We start from the raw sequence: 14,817 nt of genomic DNA, 5'->3' as shown, positions 1-14,817 counted from the left end.
TCTTTCTTTCTCTCTTTCTCTCTCTCCCTCTCTCCCTCTCTCCCTGTCTCTCGCCAACCTCCATCAATAGACTGAAAAATGTACACAATGGTGAGTTCTATAGAAACAGTTGTTTTACTTTTTTCTATATGTGATTTTTCCTTAGCAGTTTCACCAACTTTTTAAGAGAAAAGAAACTACCATTTACCAATCCAGTCCACCATTCTGCTACACAATCCTCTCTTTCTCTCTCTCTCTCTCTCTCTCTCTCTCTCTCTCTCTCTCTCTCTCTCTCTCTCTCTTGATTTTACAAGCATGAAATAAATGTTTTTAAAATAAAACCAAATACTCTTTGATGTCAGCTTATCTGGTTGCTCCACAGTTAGCTAAGGTCAAAACTGTAAAGCTTATTTATACCTTTTGGCAGGGCTGGAGGCCAAATTCACTTTTTAGATATATACTGTAAAGGTCACAGCTGAATGTGGTCTAGTTCTTGTTAGTTCTTGTTGCGCAAGACCTCAAGCACACATTTCCCATTCTCAGTGTGTTTTGAGGGGGGTGCTTTAAGAAAAGAAGATATGATCATTTAACATCATCCTCTCTGTGTGATTCCCTCTTCAAAAGTTTAAAATCTATCTAAGCCTGTGAGGTCATTATTTTTTTTGAAGGCTAAGGATAGCCCTAAGACAAGACAAAGCCTTTAACATTATTATTTATTTTATACTGAATATCTCTAATGTATTATTGTATTTTGCTTGATAGAAATAATACTGTTGCCAACTGTGCTGGGAAATCATAAAGGTCTTGCTAAAGGAAAGTGACTTTGAAAGATAGCAGACGTGGATACTAAGTTAATTATGGTTTGAACAGGAACCTCAAATTGCTAGATCTAAAACTGCCAGGTATAAGAACTATTAATCCAATATTTACCTAAGGTGTATGGTGTTAAGCAACTGTAAGAGGGTGTACCAACACCAACTTTTATCATCAGAGTGAAATGAATTTGCCAATTGCTCAAGAAGGGGACCTTTTTAGACTATGCCATACTGTTTCTGAATTGAGATAACCTATATAAAGCAGCTAATTTAATACTTGTTACCTTTAAGCACTCAGTGAATAATAGTGATTTTTAATGGTTAGTGGCTACAGCCCTCAGGACATAACTCTTGTATAAGGATTCTGATTTTTTTTTTTATGATTAAATTTCATTTTGATTTTTGAGTCTCCATTCTACCAGTTGCCAAATATTAAATTTAGAAAATTGGTTTTCACCTCAATTCATGGGGTTGTTTCCCTTGGGGATTTAATTAAGGCCAAAGCCTATTTTTGGGAGGCAAGATATGTCTAACAGAGGTCATGGTCATGTATTTATGATGGTTTCTACCATGACCTCCTCATTCACTTCTGCTTATTGATGCTGGATCCACAAAGATAATTGATTCATTTTGACACATTGCTTCATTTTGCCACACTAGCTTTCTAAGTTTCCCAGGTTAAGGTTTTATATTTGTCTGTTCCTGGCTGCAGAGGACAACATTTGTGGCTGCTTGATCCATGGTGGGTGCAAACAGGGATTTTGTTAAGTTGTCTCAGAAATGAATGCCTAGAAAGCCCAGGCAGATATTTCTGATGCTTCCACACTAGACTGGAAACAGGAGAACTCAGATTCTTGATTCTTCCTGAGTCCTAAACTAAATAGGTAGTTCAGGCTCCCATCTGATATTGAGTTCCCCAAACTAAAATCTATCAGTAACTCCCATCCTCACCCCAGGAGTTGTCCAGGAGAGATAAGGTCCCTTTTCGGGAATCACCAGATTTAAACTCTTGTTTTATTTCTTTAACTTTTCTGGACTAACTTTATCACCGGGTTAGTGGTTGAAAGTGAGATAGCAGAAGGTACCAAAGGAAAAAAAAAAAAAAATCTGAATGTTTAGCTTCCCAAATCACTTATGGCATTAAGAATTATTTTCTAAATAATTTAAGATTTTGAAAATAAACAGTTTTGGTTTTTGAAATGAAAATGATTTTCTTGCCTTTTTGTTGTGACTTCATTAATAAGTAAAGCCTCAGGGTAAATGGGAAAAATTTAAAGCCAAATCCACAGCTCAGAATGTTACCCTGCTACATCTGTACCATACTTAACAATGACTACCTTTTATTGGTTGCCAATCACCTGGTAGTCATTGAACCAGCATTTTATAACCTGATATTCCCAAATTTTAACACAATTAAAGGTAGACTTTTTAATATTTAATTTTTCTGATAAAGAAAAGTCAAAGAGGATACAGAACAAATACAAATAAAATTAGTATCTTTGCAAATTCCAGTGTTGCCTTACCACTTATGTTTTAGATGCTCAAATTAATTGAGAAAACTAAATGGGGTTTTGAGCTGATTAGATGTTTTCCTGTGAACGAGGAAGGCGCCTACTATGGAAATTTGTAAAATTAAATGTCTATTAATAGGTAGAGATGTAAGAAAGTAACATGTTCTCATTTTAATCCACCAATATCAAAATCAGTTACAGATAGTAAAAGCTGTAATTTTTTTAATAAAAAGTTTTCTTTCTTGAAGGCCATACACTAGCAGATGTGTGATCAGGTTGATAAGTTCAACCCCTAATAGGGATTTTAATAACATCTCAGTAAATCTAATAAAAGCTGAAAATATCTTAACCTAATTTATAAAACTGTCTATGATCTTCTCGAATCTCACTGTCACTTCTCTTACTTCCACCCACCAGCCGCTAACAAACACCTTAGATACTTTCTTCAGTTTCCTTCATCTGCCCAACTTGTTATCACTCCTGACTCCTAAAACCTGCTGTTTTCTCTACCTGGAAATATGAATATGTATGTGTGTGTGTATATATATATATATATATATATATATATATATATATATATATATATATATATATATATATATTCTCCCCCCCTTTAATGTTGCCTCCTTACAAAAACCTACCATACCAATGCCCTATCCTCAACCGACTATTCCAACCTGCTATTCGTGTTACCACTTAGATGTCACTACCTCTAGGGAGCCTTGTAATTATCACGAGTCTAAGTAATGCTACCTACTCTCTACATTTCATGTTTCAGTCTATGACATTCACTTTTAAAAATATGTTTCATAAAAGCTTTATTAAGATATGTTTACATGACATACAGTTCACCCATTTAAAGCATACAATTAATTGGTCTTCAGTATATTCACAGAGTTAGCAACCATCACCACAATCGATTTTAAAACATTTTCATCACCATAAAAAGAAACCTCGTACTATTTAGTTATCACCCCCTAATCCCTACCAGTTCGAGGCAACTGCTAATTTACTGTATGTTCCATAGACTTGCCTATTATAGAAACTTCATATAAAGTTAATTACATAAAATTTAGTCTTTTGTGACTTTTTTTTTAAATTTAGAGTTATGTTTTCAAGGTTCAGTCACACTATGGCATGTTACAGTGCTCCATTTTTTCTCTGACTGAATGATATTCCATTGTATGAATAATATTATACTGTATTTTGTATATCCATTTGTCACTTGCTATTTTTAGGTCACTTGCTATTTTTGGTTATTATAAATACTTCAGCTGTGAACATTCATATACAAGGCTTCTTTAAAACATGTTTTCATTTCTTTCTCTTGGATATTTACCTAGGAGTGGAACTGTTAGATTATGTGGTAACTCAATATTTAACATTTTGAGGAACTGCTAAAATGTTTTCTAAATTAGTTGCATTATTTTACAATATCAGCAGCAATAATAATACTGTAAAATTCTTCTACATCCTCACTAACACTTTATTGTGTATCATTTTTTGTTTCGCCCTCTTAGTGTGTGCGAAGAGGTATCTCATTATAGTTTTGACATGGATTTCCCTGATAGCTAAAGATGCTGAGCATCTTTTCATGTCTTATTGGGTATTGGGCCTTTTTAATTTTTTTGGAGATGTATTTATTCACATCATTTGCCCATATTTTAATTGGATTATTTGACCTTATGTGTGAGTTGTAAATGTTCTTTACATGTTCTGGACATATGGTCCTTTTCGGATAATATGATTTGTATGGACACAACTATGATGTCTGACACTTAAGTTCATGAACTTGTTGCAACGATGTTGCTAACCTTTTTTTATATCAGAGGGATTATTCATTATGAATTTGTACCAACTGGACAAACAATTAAACAAGTTTACTATTTGGAAGTGCTGAAAAGGTTGCATGAAAATTTAGATGACCTGAACTTTTCGCCAATAGTTCATGTCTCTTGCATCACAACAATGCACCAGCTCACAAGGCACTGTCTGTGAAGGAGGTTTTAGCCAGTAAACAAATAACTGTATTGGAACACCTGTCCTACACACCTCATCTGACCTTCAATGACTTCTTTCTTTACTCGAAGATAAAGGAAATATTGAAAGGAAGAGATTTGGATGACATTCAGGATCAGTTGTAATATGACGACAGCTCTGATGGCCATTCCAGAAAAAGAGTTCCAAGATTACTTTGAAGTCACTGGCATCAGTGCATAGCTTCCCAAGGGGAGTCCTTCGGAGGGTGACCATAATAATATTCAGCACTGAGGTATGTAGCCCTTTACTAGTATGAATTCACGAACCTAATTATCTGACCTTGCATATTATGTTTATCCATTCATCAGATTATAGACATTGAGTTATTTGTACCCTCTGGCCATTACGAAAAATGGTGCTATGAACATTCATGTTTAAGGTTTTGTATGGAATATGTTTTCATTTATCATAGGTATATACCTGGAAGTAGAATTGCTGGGTCAAATATAACTCTATGTTTAACATTTTGAGGAAGTGCTTGGCTATTTTTCAAGTGTCTGTGGCATTTAACATCCTCACCAGCCTGAATTAAGGTTCTGGTTTTCCCATATTCTTGCAAACGCTTGCTATTGTCTTCTTGATTATAACTATCCTTGTGAGTGTGAAATGATGTGTCATTGCGGTTTTTATTAGCACTTCTCTGATGGCAATTAATGTTGAGCATTTTTTTCAGGTGTTTATTGGCTATAAGTATATTTTCATTGGAGACATGTTTATACATATATCATTCACTTTTATAATAGTCTGTCTACCCAGAATGAATGAAACCCCTCCTTACAGGTTTCATTTTAGATTTACCACCTCAAACCACAAATACGCATTCAACATTGATTCATAAATTTAACAGAATCATGATCAAAATCCCTTTAAACATTTTTCACAGATATTAAGATCATTCTAAAATTCATGTGGAAATGCTAACAACCCAGATAGCCAAAGCAACTTTGAAAAAGAAGAATTAATTTGGAGGACTAAAATTACTTGATTTCAACAGTTATTATAATGCTACCGATTATTAAGAAATTATGTTATTGGTTAAAATATACACAAACAAATCAATGGAAAAAAATAGAGTTCTAGAAATAGACCTATAGATATATGGACTACTGATTTTTTGACAAAGTACAAAGACAGTTTAGTGGGTAAAGAATCGTGCTGGAGTAATTGGATATCCACACCTTACCCAAATATTTTCACTTTATAAAAATAAAACAAAACAAAAATTAACTCAAACTATATCATCAATTTTAGCGTAAAACCTAAAATTATAAAACACATGGTAAAAAACATAGGATAAAATATTTGTGGCCTTGGATTAGGCAAAAATTTCTTAGTTATAATACTGAAAACATGATTCAAAGAGAAAAAAATATTGCTAAATTTGACTTTACTAAAATTAAAAAAAAAAAAAAAATCTGCTCTTTGAAGGACACTATGAATGAAATGAAAAGAGAAGCCACAAATAGGGACAACATATTTAACAGTCATAAAATACATAAAAAGGCTTGTATCCTACCAAAAAAAAATATTTAAGAAACTCTCAAAACTTAATACAAAGACAGAACCTAAATTTTTAAAATGGTGAAATAATGTGAATGACACTTTACCCAAGATGCCCATGAAATAATACTCTACCTCATTAGTCATTGGGGAAATACAAGTTCATGTCACACTGATATACTAGTATAAACCTATTTCAAAGGCCAAATTTAACACTATGTCAAGTGTTGGTGGGGACAGGAAACATTTAGAAATTTTGTATACTGCTTATGGAAACGTAAATGGTATAATCACGTTGCAAAACAGATGGTGGTTAACTTTTAAAAAGTTAAAAATAGCAGTTAACTTTTTCTAAAGTTAAACCTACTCCTATCATATTAGTCAGCCATTCTACTCCAAAGTATTTACTTGAGAGACAGGAAAGCACATGTCCATACAAAGAAGTGTATATTCATATTAATAGCACTTCTATTTGTGATGGCTCAAAACTGGAAACAGCCAAAGTGTCCATCCACAAGTGAATGGATACACAAATTGTGATATATTCATGCAATTTACTTATAACCAGCAGTAAAGACAAATATATTATCGATAGACACAAAAAATGGATGCATAACCTCAAAATATGCTGAATGACAGAAGCCAGGTCCTCCAAAATATATCTGTATGATTCAATTTCTATACATTTTATTAAATGCAGATTAATTTTTAGAGAGAGAAAAAGGATGACATAATATTTGCTCAAAAGTTGGCAGCTATTTAGTGCTTCTCTTCCCTCCAAAATTTTAAATATGTAAACATATAAATCTGAATAACTGTTGATGCAATGAACATTTAGGAATTTATTTAGGCAATACCATAAAAACTCTGTCAAGTTATCTGAAAAATATATGTATATTTTTTAAAAGATATAGGCCTCAGTAGTTCTTGGATGGCATCATCTCAGAGAATTTCAGAGCTTTTACACTCTTTGACACCTAAAGTTTTTGGCAAGTTCTTCTGACTGGTAGATAAATGGAAAGGACAATAAAGGAGACTGTATTGAAGTATTAAAATGAAGGAACAGGAGTGTGAGCTCTTTGAAGATTTAAAACAGGTGGTAAAAGAATGAAAATACACTCACAAATATATTCCCCAGTCAAAAGCAGTCAGTCAGTCAGTCCAGAAAATATGCATGAAAACCTATGTGATTTCTAGTACTCTTAGCATCTGCTGTAAGTACTGGCTGAAACAAGCAAACATTGTTATTTCCATAATGATGATTACTGAATGTGGGCATGACCATAAGGCAAGGTATTGGATCAGTGAACAGGTACACATAGGAGACTTATTTAAAGATTGCTTTTCTGTAACATACAACCAATTTATAGGCTTTAAACTGCAGAGGACTTGCTCAACATCCAGTAATACTCAGCCCGTAAAACAGCAAAAACAACATGTGGTTGTCAAAAGCAGCCATTTAAAGTAGCAGGGAGAGAATGAGGGAGAGATATATTAGCTGTTTATGAATATAATAGTGCTTATACCTTTGTCATATTTTTCACTGAATTTAATGCTGCTCAATTTAGACCTTAGTCTTTTTGTGTTTTGTGCCACAAGTGTTTGAAGCACATTGTTAATGACTCTTTGGAGAAATAGGTAAATAAAAAGAAGAAAAATTAAATAACTAACGAAGAGAACATGAACATTAATGGTTCCTACAATACGAAAAAAAAAAAAAAAAAGAAACATGTACAAAGGCAAAAAAAACCCAGTAATTGTGTAATGAACAATAAATGTTAAAGAATTGTTAGAGTTTTCTATCTCAATAACAGTTCTTCTATCTGGGAATGTCATACAAAGGAGATAAGGAAAAATATCTTAAGTGCATTTAAAGTGATATTAGGAAATTATACATTTGATATTAAGAATGTGAGCATTTTTTTAAATACCAGAAAAGCTATTTTTACCTAGCCATTTAAGCATTATCTGCTATCGCCACAGATTCACATTGTACTTTTTATGAGGCTGATTATGTACTAGGGACTCTATAAGTCTGCTTCTTTCTCCATCCCTCTAATTCTTTTGCCATGATTTAACAATATGGCCTTTCTTCCATAATAGAACTGGTTGCCTTATTCTCTATTTTCTCGCCACAGCCTCTGCGTTCTCCCTCTCTGCTCTGAATTCCTATTTTATTTACCTGTATAAGACATTTTGATACATAATTTATCATTTTAATCCCCCTAGTTTCATATACTAGTTTTGTGTTCACATAATTTATCATTTTAATCCCACTAGTTTCATATAATAGTTTTGTGTTCTCTAAACCCATGAACATCATGAGAATAAAAGCTATGGATATATTCATTCTTGTTTTTCCTAATAGTAACTTGTTTCACAACTAAACCTAAGGAGTCAGTAGGTACAGATAAAAGAGAATACACAGGAAAAAGACCTGAGTTATTAAACAATAATGTAGAAGAGATAAGTAAGGCTTCCAGTTGCATCTTTAAAAAAAAAAAAAAACACATTTAATGGATGTTTATGACCCATTTCTGGGCCATATCCTTCAGAATATGATCCTCTACTAGAGGATGGCTAAAACTGGTATCTTGAGTTTAAGATATGACCAAAAAAATGACCCCTAAGATTTAGAGATGTTTATGGAAAACAGTGAAGACAAAAATACTTCAATTTCAAAGCCACAAGAATTGTTCTGTGTAATAATGTGTAAAACTATAATACCTATTTGAAAGCACAGGGCTTCTTTGTTCTATCCCCACCAAAAATCTGAATACTTGGTACTATAAACATGATGTTGAACCAAACCAAGGCAAGTAATATGGTTTTCATAAATTATCAATCTGTGGGAGAAACTTTTTTTGTGAAATGCTTCTTGTATTGTAAGTAGAGCTTTACCCCTTCATAATTTTTATTTAGAACACCAGCTTTCAATATGATTGAATGAGTTGATAAACATTTATATATTTATTACAGATAGTACAATAAAATATATACTACATCATGACCTGGGACACTAATATATAGTTTCATGAGTACATGTATTTATATGAATGAAAAAAAAGTTATGCAAAGCATTATCTCCTATTATATGAATTGAACACTGACATTTTCTTTCCTTTCTTGGTTGGACAATTAAATTTGTGAACTCATCCTAGAAAAAGTGCTACATACTTCATTGCTGACTATCACTACGGTCGGTAACCTTTGAAATACTCCCCTTGGGAAGCTATGCAACGACACCTGCGCCTAGTCCACTCTTCAAAGAAGTTTCGGAACTCTTTCTGGAATGGCCATCAGAGCTGTTGTCGTATTACCCTTGATATCCTGAATATCATCAAAATGTTGTCCTTTCAATATTTCCTTTATCTTCGGGCAAAGAAAGAAGTCATTAGGTGCCAGATCAGGTGAGTACGGAGGGTGTTGGAATGCAGTTATTTGCTTACTTGCTAAAAACTCCCGCATAGTCCGTGCCTTGTGAGCTGATGCATTGTGGTGATGCAAGAGCCATGAATTGTTGGCAAAAAGTTCAGATTATCTAACATTTTCACACAGCTTTTTCAGCACTTTCAAGTAGTAAACTTGTAACTCTTTGTCCAGTTGGTACAATTCATCATGAATAATCCCTCTGACGTGAAAAAAGGTTAGCAACATCGTTTTGACTCTTGATTTGGACTGACAAAACTTTTCTGGTTGTGGAGAATTGGCTGACTTCCATTGTACACTTTGACGCTTTGTTTCAGGGACGTATTGGTACACCCGTGTTTCATCACCAGTGATAACACAGCCCTCCCGAAAGATCGTTTTGCCTCTCCAAAAAGTTTGGCAAACTTCAACTCTCCTTTGCTTTTGTTCATTGGTGAGCTCCTTCGGGACCGTTTTTTCACACACCCTCTCATGCCAAGATTTTCCGTTCAGATTTTCCTAACGGTTTCTCTATCAATGTTTATTTGGTCTGCTATGCTTCTCACAGTCAGCTGACAATTTTGATGCACACTTTGATGAATTTTTGCAATATTTTCTTCAGTTCTGCTAATTACTGGCTGCCTGGACCTCTCTTCATTGGGGATGCATTCCCTCCCCTCAGAAAAACATTTAATCCATTTGTACACGGTTGTTTTTCATGGCATTATCCCCATAAGCTTGGGCTAACATGTCCCTGATTTCCCTTCCACTCTTGCCAACTTTCACAAGAAATGTAATATTTGTCCATTTCTCTAATTCAAGTTCAGACATTCTCGCAGCAGCACACAAAAACACGGAAGAACAATAATGAACGCCACTCAGCAAGCACCGCCACCTGTTGACATGAACAGAGCTGTGAGACACTGATATACCAAGGTTATGAAACCTTACCAAGCTGTTTGTACAGTGCTGCCAATGTAAGTGCACGGTAGCAAGTTTGCGAATGTAATTGTCAGACCTCATATACTGCTTATAATGTAGTGACAAAATAATATCTGTTTATATAATGTAGAGTCAGATACAAATGAAGTATCATGGAAAACATATTTCTTCTCTTGAAATATAACACAAATGAAAACACACATGTAGTCTCCAGTGCTTAAAACACCATATTCTTTATAGACAATAGGGAAAAGAGAAGAATTTGAGAAAGTAAATTCTCACAATTGAGAAATTGTGTGTTAGAAATTGAAAGATTGTATTAATCTAACAGTAGAAAACAGTTTTTTTCATCTTGTAATCTTTACAGTATATATTTCTTATCAATGTACTAATATACAAAAACATTTAGGACTACAATATAAAATATTATAAAACATCTTTTGTGAATGAAACATATAATAAGGTCTCTATATTTTATGTTGGTCCACTTTAAAATCTGTATGCTTCCAATTAATTAAAATAATTTTTATATCCCCTTCATTGCATATTTGCACGAAGAGCTCTATGTGAAGATAGGCTATTGTTATGTCGTATTTGCCACAAAAATTCCATAAACTATGTTGACATTGATGATACAGTTTTCTGAAATAGTGGAAAAAAACAAATTTTAAGCAAAATTCAGTCTTTCACTGATTCACATAATATTTACCTGAACTATAAAATTAAAGTTTATAAATCCATCAAAAAAGTGTAAAACACAGTTAACATGAAGCTCAGGAAATTATAAACTGATTACCAACTACTCAATGAATATCTTTTAGTATGTTGTATTGTTATTCAGGCCAAGGAACACTTCCTTGCGGTTAAGGACTCTCCTACACATTGTTTAAATTCTAGCATTTCTGGCCCAGAAAACTAAATGAGAGGTGCCCCCCTCATTATTGTGAAATTATTTTTTAAAAAATCTGGGGTTTTCTTAAAATGTTCTTTGTGACACAGTGATGCCTCAGTAAACTACAATTCTTGAACTACTTTCATCACCGCTACCTCAGCCTCCGTGGCCCCTACCCATGACTGTTAGAGCTACTAAGGTTATAAGATAAGAATATTAACAAGAAGTTTTATAAAAACTCTTCATGAAATTGTGAAAACTTCTTACTTGGATGTAGAAAATACATGGGCTTAACATAGTCAAAGAAAATGATAAATACAGCAAAAATGTGAGAAAAGGCACGGTAATATGACTATAATGTAATTAAAAGGGACAAAGCAAAATTCTATGAAATATAAAATAAAAATAAGGTTTAACATAGGGCAGGGTCTGATTATATATGGCCTTAAATTGGTATTAGGTAACAGATTTCTGGTCACAAACAGAAGGTTAACTAAATGTGTCTATTTATTCTTACTGTTAAATCTACGTTAAAATGGCAATCAGTAATTTAAGTGTGTGTGTGTGTGTGTGTGTGTGTGTGTGTGAGAGAGAGAGAGAGACACTTATATGTGTATACAAAGGTCTGAAGATTAAGTTTACGACGTGTTGCAACCATGTTGCTAACCTTTTTTGACATCAGAAGGATTATTCATTATGAATTTGTACCGACTAGACAAACAGTTAACCAAGTTTACCATTTGGAAGTGCTGAAAAGGCTGAATGAAAAAGTTAGATGAAAATGACCTGAACTTTTCTCCAACAATTCATGGCTCTTGCATCATGACAATGCACCAGCTCACACGGCACTGTCTGTGAGGGAGGTTTTAGCCAGTAGACTAATAACTGTGTTGGAACACCCTCCCTGCTCACCTGATCTGGCCCCCAATGACTTTTTTCTTTACCCGAAGATAAAGGAAATATTGAAAGGAAGACATATCGATGACATTCAGGACACCAAGTGTAATACAATGATAGCTCTGATGGCCATTCCAGAAAAAAAGAGTTCCAAAACTTTGAAGGGTGGACTAGGCGCAGGTTTGGTGCATAGCTTCCCAAGGGGAGTACTTCGAAGGTGACCATAGTGACATTCAGCACTTGTATGTAGCACTTGTTCTAGGACGGGGTCGTGAACTTAATTGCCAGACCTCCTACCTCAGGACAAAAGAGGGAATAACTGGTAATGAATTTCAATACAATTTAAAAGGATGTCAAATTATTAGAATTTTAGTTATTAATATACCAAAGACAAATAAGCTAAAACTTGGGTATGTGTAGAATGCAAAAAATAATTCAAGTCGTAAATGTTATGTTCCCTGACAAAGAAATTAACTTTGAGAATAACAACAAATCTAGAAAATACTTTACTAAAAATGTTGCTATAAAACTCCCTAAATAAACTCTACTATATAACTCATGGGTTGAAACCAAAAGGGAAATTAGAACACGTTTTGAATCAAGTGAAAATGAAAACACAACATATCAAAACTTACGGCATCCTGCTAAATTAGCAATACTTAGATGAAAATTTTAGCAGTAAAAATCTTTATATATTTGAAAAAAGATTAGTCTTAAATCAATAACCTCAATATACCCTAAGGAACTAAATTCAATCCTGATAAAATTTTCCAGAACATAAAAAGTAAAAGGCAATTTCCTTAATCTCATAAAGAGTATCAATGAAAAACCTATAACTAAGGTCAATTTAGTGGGGGAAAGACTGCTGTTTTTCCTCTAAGATCAAGAATGTGGAAAAATAATGCCTAGTCTCATGACTTCTATTCAATAATATATTTGAGGTTCTAGCCAGTACAATAAGGTATGAAAAAATGTTCAAGGCTTCTAAATTGGAAAAGAAGTAAATCTGTCTTTATTTGTAGATGAAACAAATGTTTGTATAGTATACTTCATGGAACATATGAACACAAAAAAATCTACCAAAACTATAAAGTGATCTTAGCATGGTTTCAGGACAGAAAAATCAATATAAAATAATCAAGTTTATTCCTATAAATAACAAAAAAGTATTGCACATTCAAATTAAATAAATAATATTGAAAACATGAAATACTTAGAGATAAATGTTGCAAAAATTTACAAGATCTATGCACTGAAAACCATAAAATATTGCCAAAAAAAAAAAAAGTTAAGACCTAAATACATACTGTGGTATACTGTATTCAAGTGTCAGAAAACTCAGTGTTATTAAGATATCAAGTCTCTCCAAATTGATGTATAGGTTTAATGCAATCCTCGTCAAATTCCCGCTGGATTTCATTTTGTAGAAATTGAAAAGCTGATTCTAAAATTCACATAGAATTTCAAAGTTACGTAAAAGTGCCAACACAACTTTAAAAAGAACATATTTGGAGGGCTAACATTCCTTTATTTCAAGACATACTAGAAGTTACCATAGTCATATCAGTGTTGAGTTACTATAAAAGATAGACAAGTAGATCAATGAAACAGAAGAGAGTCTAAAAATAGATTTATTAATATATAATTGATTTCCCACAAAGTTTTAGAGATTATTCATAGAAGAAAGTTTAGTCTTCAATAAATGATGCTGAAATAATTGTATGACTATATGTAAAACGAAACAGAGCAAAAAAGGGAACTGCAATTCACACTTCCCATTGTGTATAAAAAATAACTTGAAAAATGATCATAGACCCAAACATAAAACCTAAAATTATACAAATTCTACTAGAACACATAGCAGAAAATTCTTATGACACAGTCAAAGATTTATTTTTTAAAAATTTATTGGGATGACATTGGTTAATAAAACTACATAGGTTTCAAGTGTACATTTCTATAATACATTAGATATGTATACACACACACACACACACACACACACACACACACACGTCATTGTGGGTTCACCACCTAGTCTATTCTCCTTCCGTCACCATATGTTTGATCCCCTTTTCTCTTTCTACCACCCTTCTTCCCCCTTACCCTTTGGTAACCACTAAACTGCTGTCTGTGTCTATGACTTTTTGTTTACTTGTTTGTCTTGTTCATTTGTTGCTTTCAGTTTTATATACCATATATGAGTGAAATCATATGGTTCTTGACTTTTTCTGTCTGACTTATTTCACTTAGCATAATAAACTAAGGATCCAACGATGTTGTCGCAAATGGCAGTGTTCCATCTTTTCTTATGGCAGAGTAGTATTCCGTTGTGTATACGAGTATATACCACATCTTCTTTATCCAATCATCCATGGAAGAACACTTTGGTTGTTTCCATGTCTTGCCTACCATAAATAATGCTGCAATGAATATTGGGTACATATATCTTTATGGATAAATGTTTTCAGATTTGTGGGTAGATACCTAAGAGAGAGGTTGATGAGTTATATGGTAATTCTATTCTTAAATTTTTGAGGAACCTCCATATTATTTTCTATAACAACTGTACCAATTTACATTCCTACCAAGAGTATATGAGGGTTCCTTTTTCTCTACAACCTCTCCAGCACTTGTTATTACTTGTCTTGTTGATGATAGCCACTCTAACAGGTGTGAGGTGATATCTCTTCATGGTTTTGATTTGTATCTCCCTAATAACTAATGAAGTTGAGCATCTTTTCATATATCTGTTGGGCATTTGTATGTTTTCTTGGGAGAGTATCTGTTCAGATCCTCTGTCCATTTTTAATTATAATTTTTTGTTGTTGTT

This window comes from Rhinolophus sinicus, chromosome 1 (assembly GCF_057876585.1).
Source record: "Rhinolophus sinicus isolate RSI-liver-muscle chromosome 1, RSI-T2T, whole genome shotgun sequence".
Classification (NCBI taxonomy): Eukaryota; Metazoa; Chordata; class Mammalia; order Chiroptera; family Rhinolophidae; genus Rhinolophus; species Rhinolophus sinicus.
Note: the sequence above shows the minus strand (reverse complement) of the source record.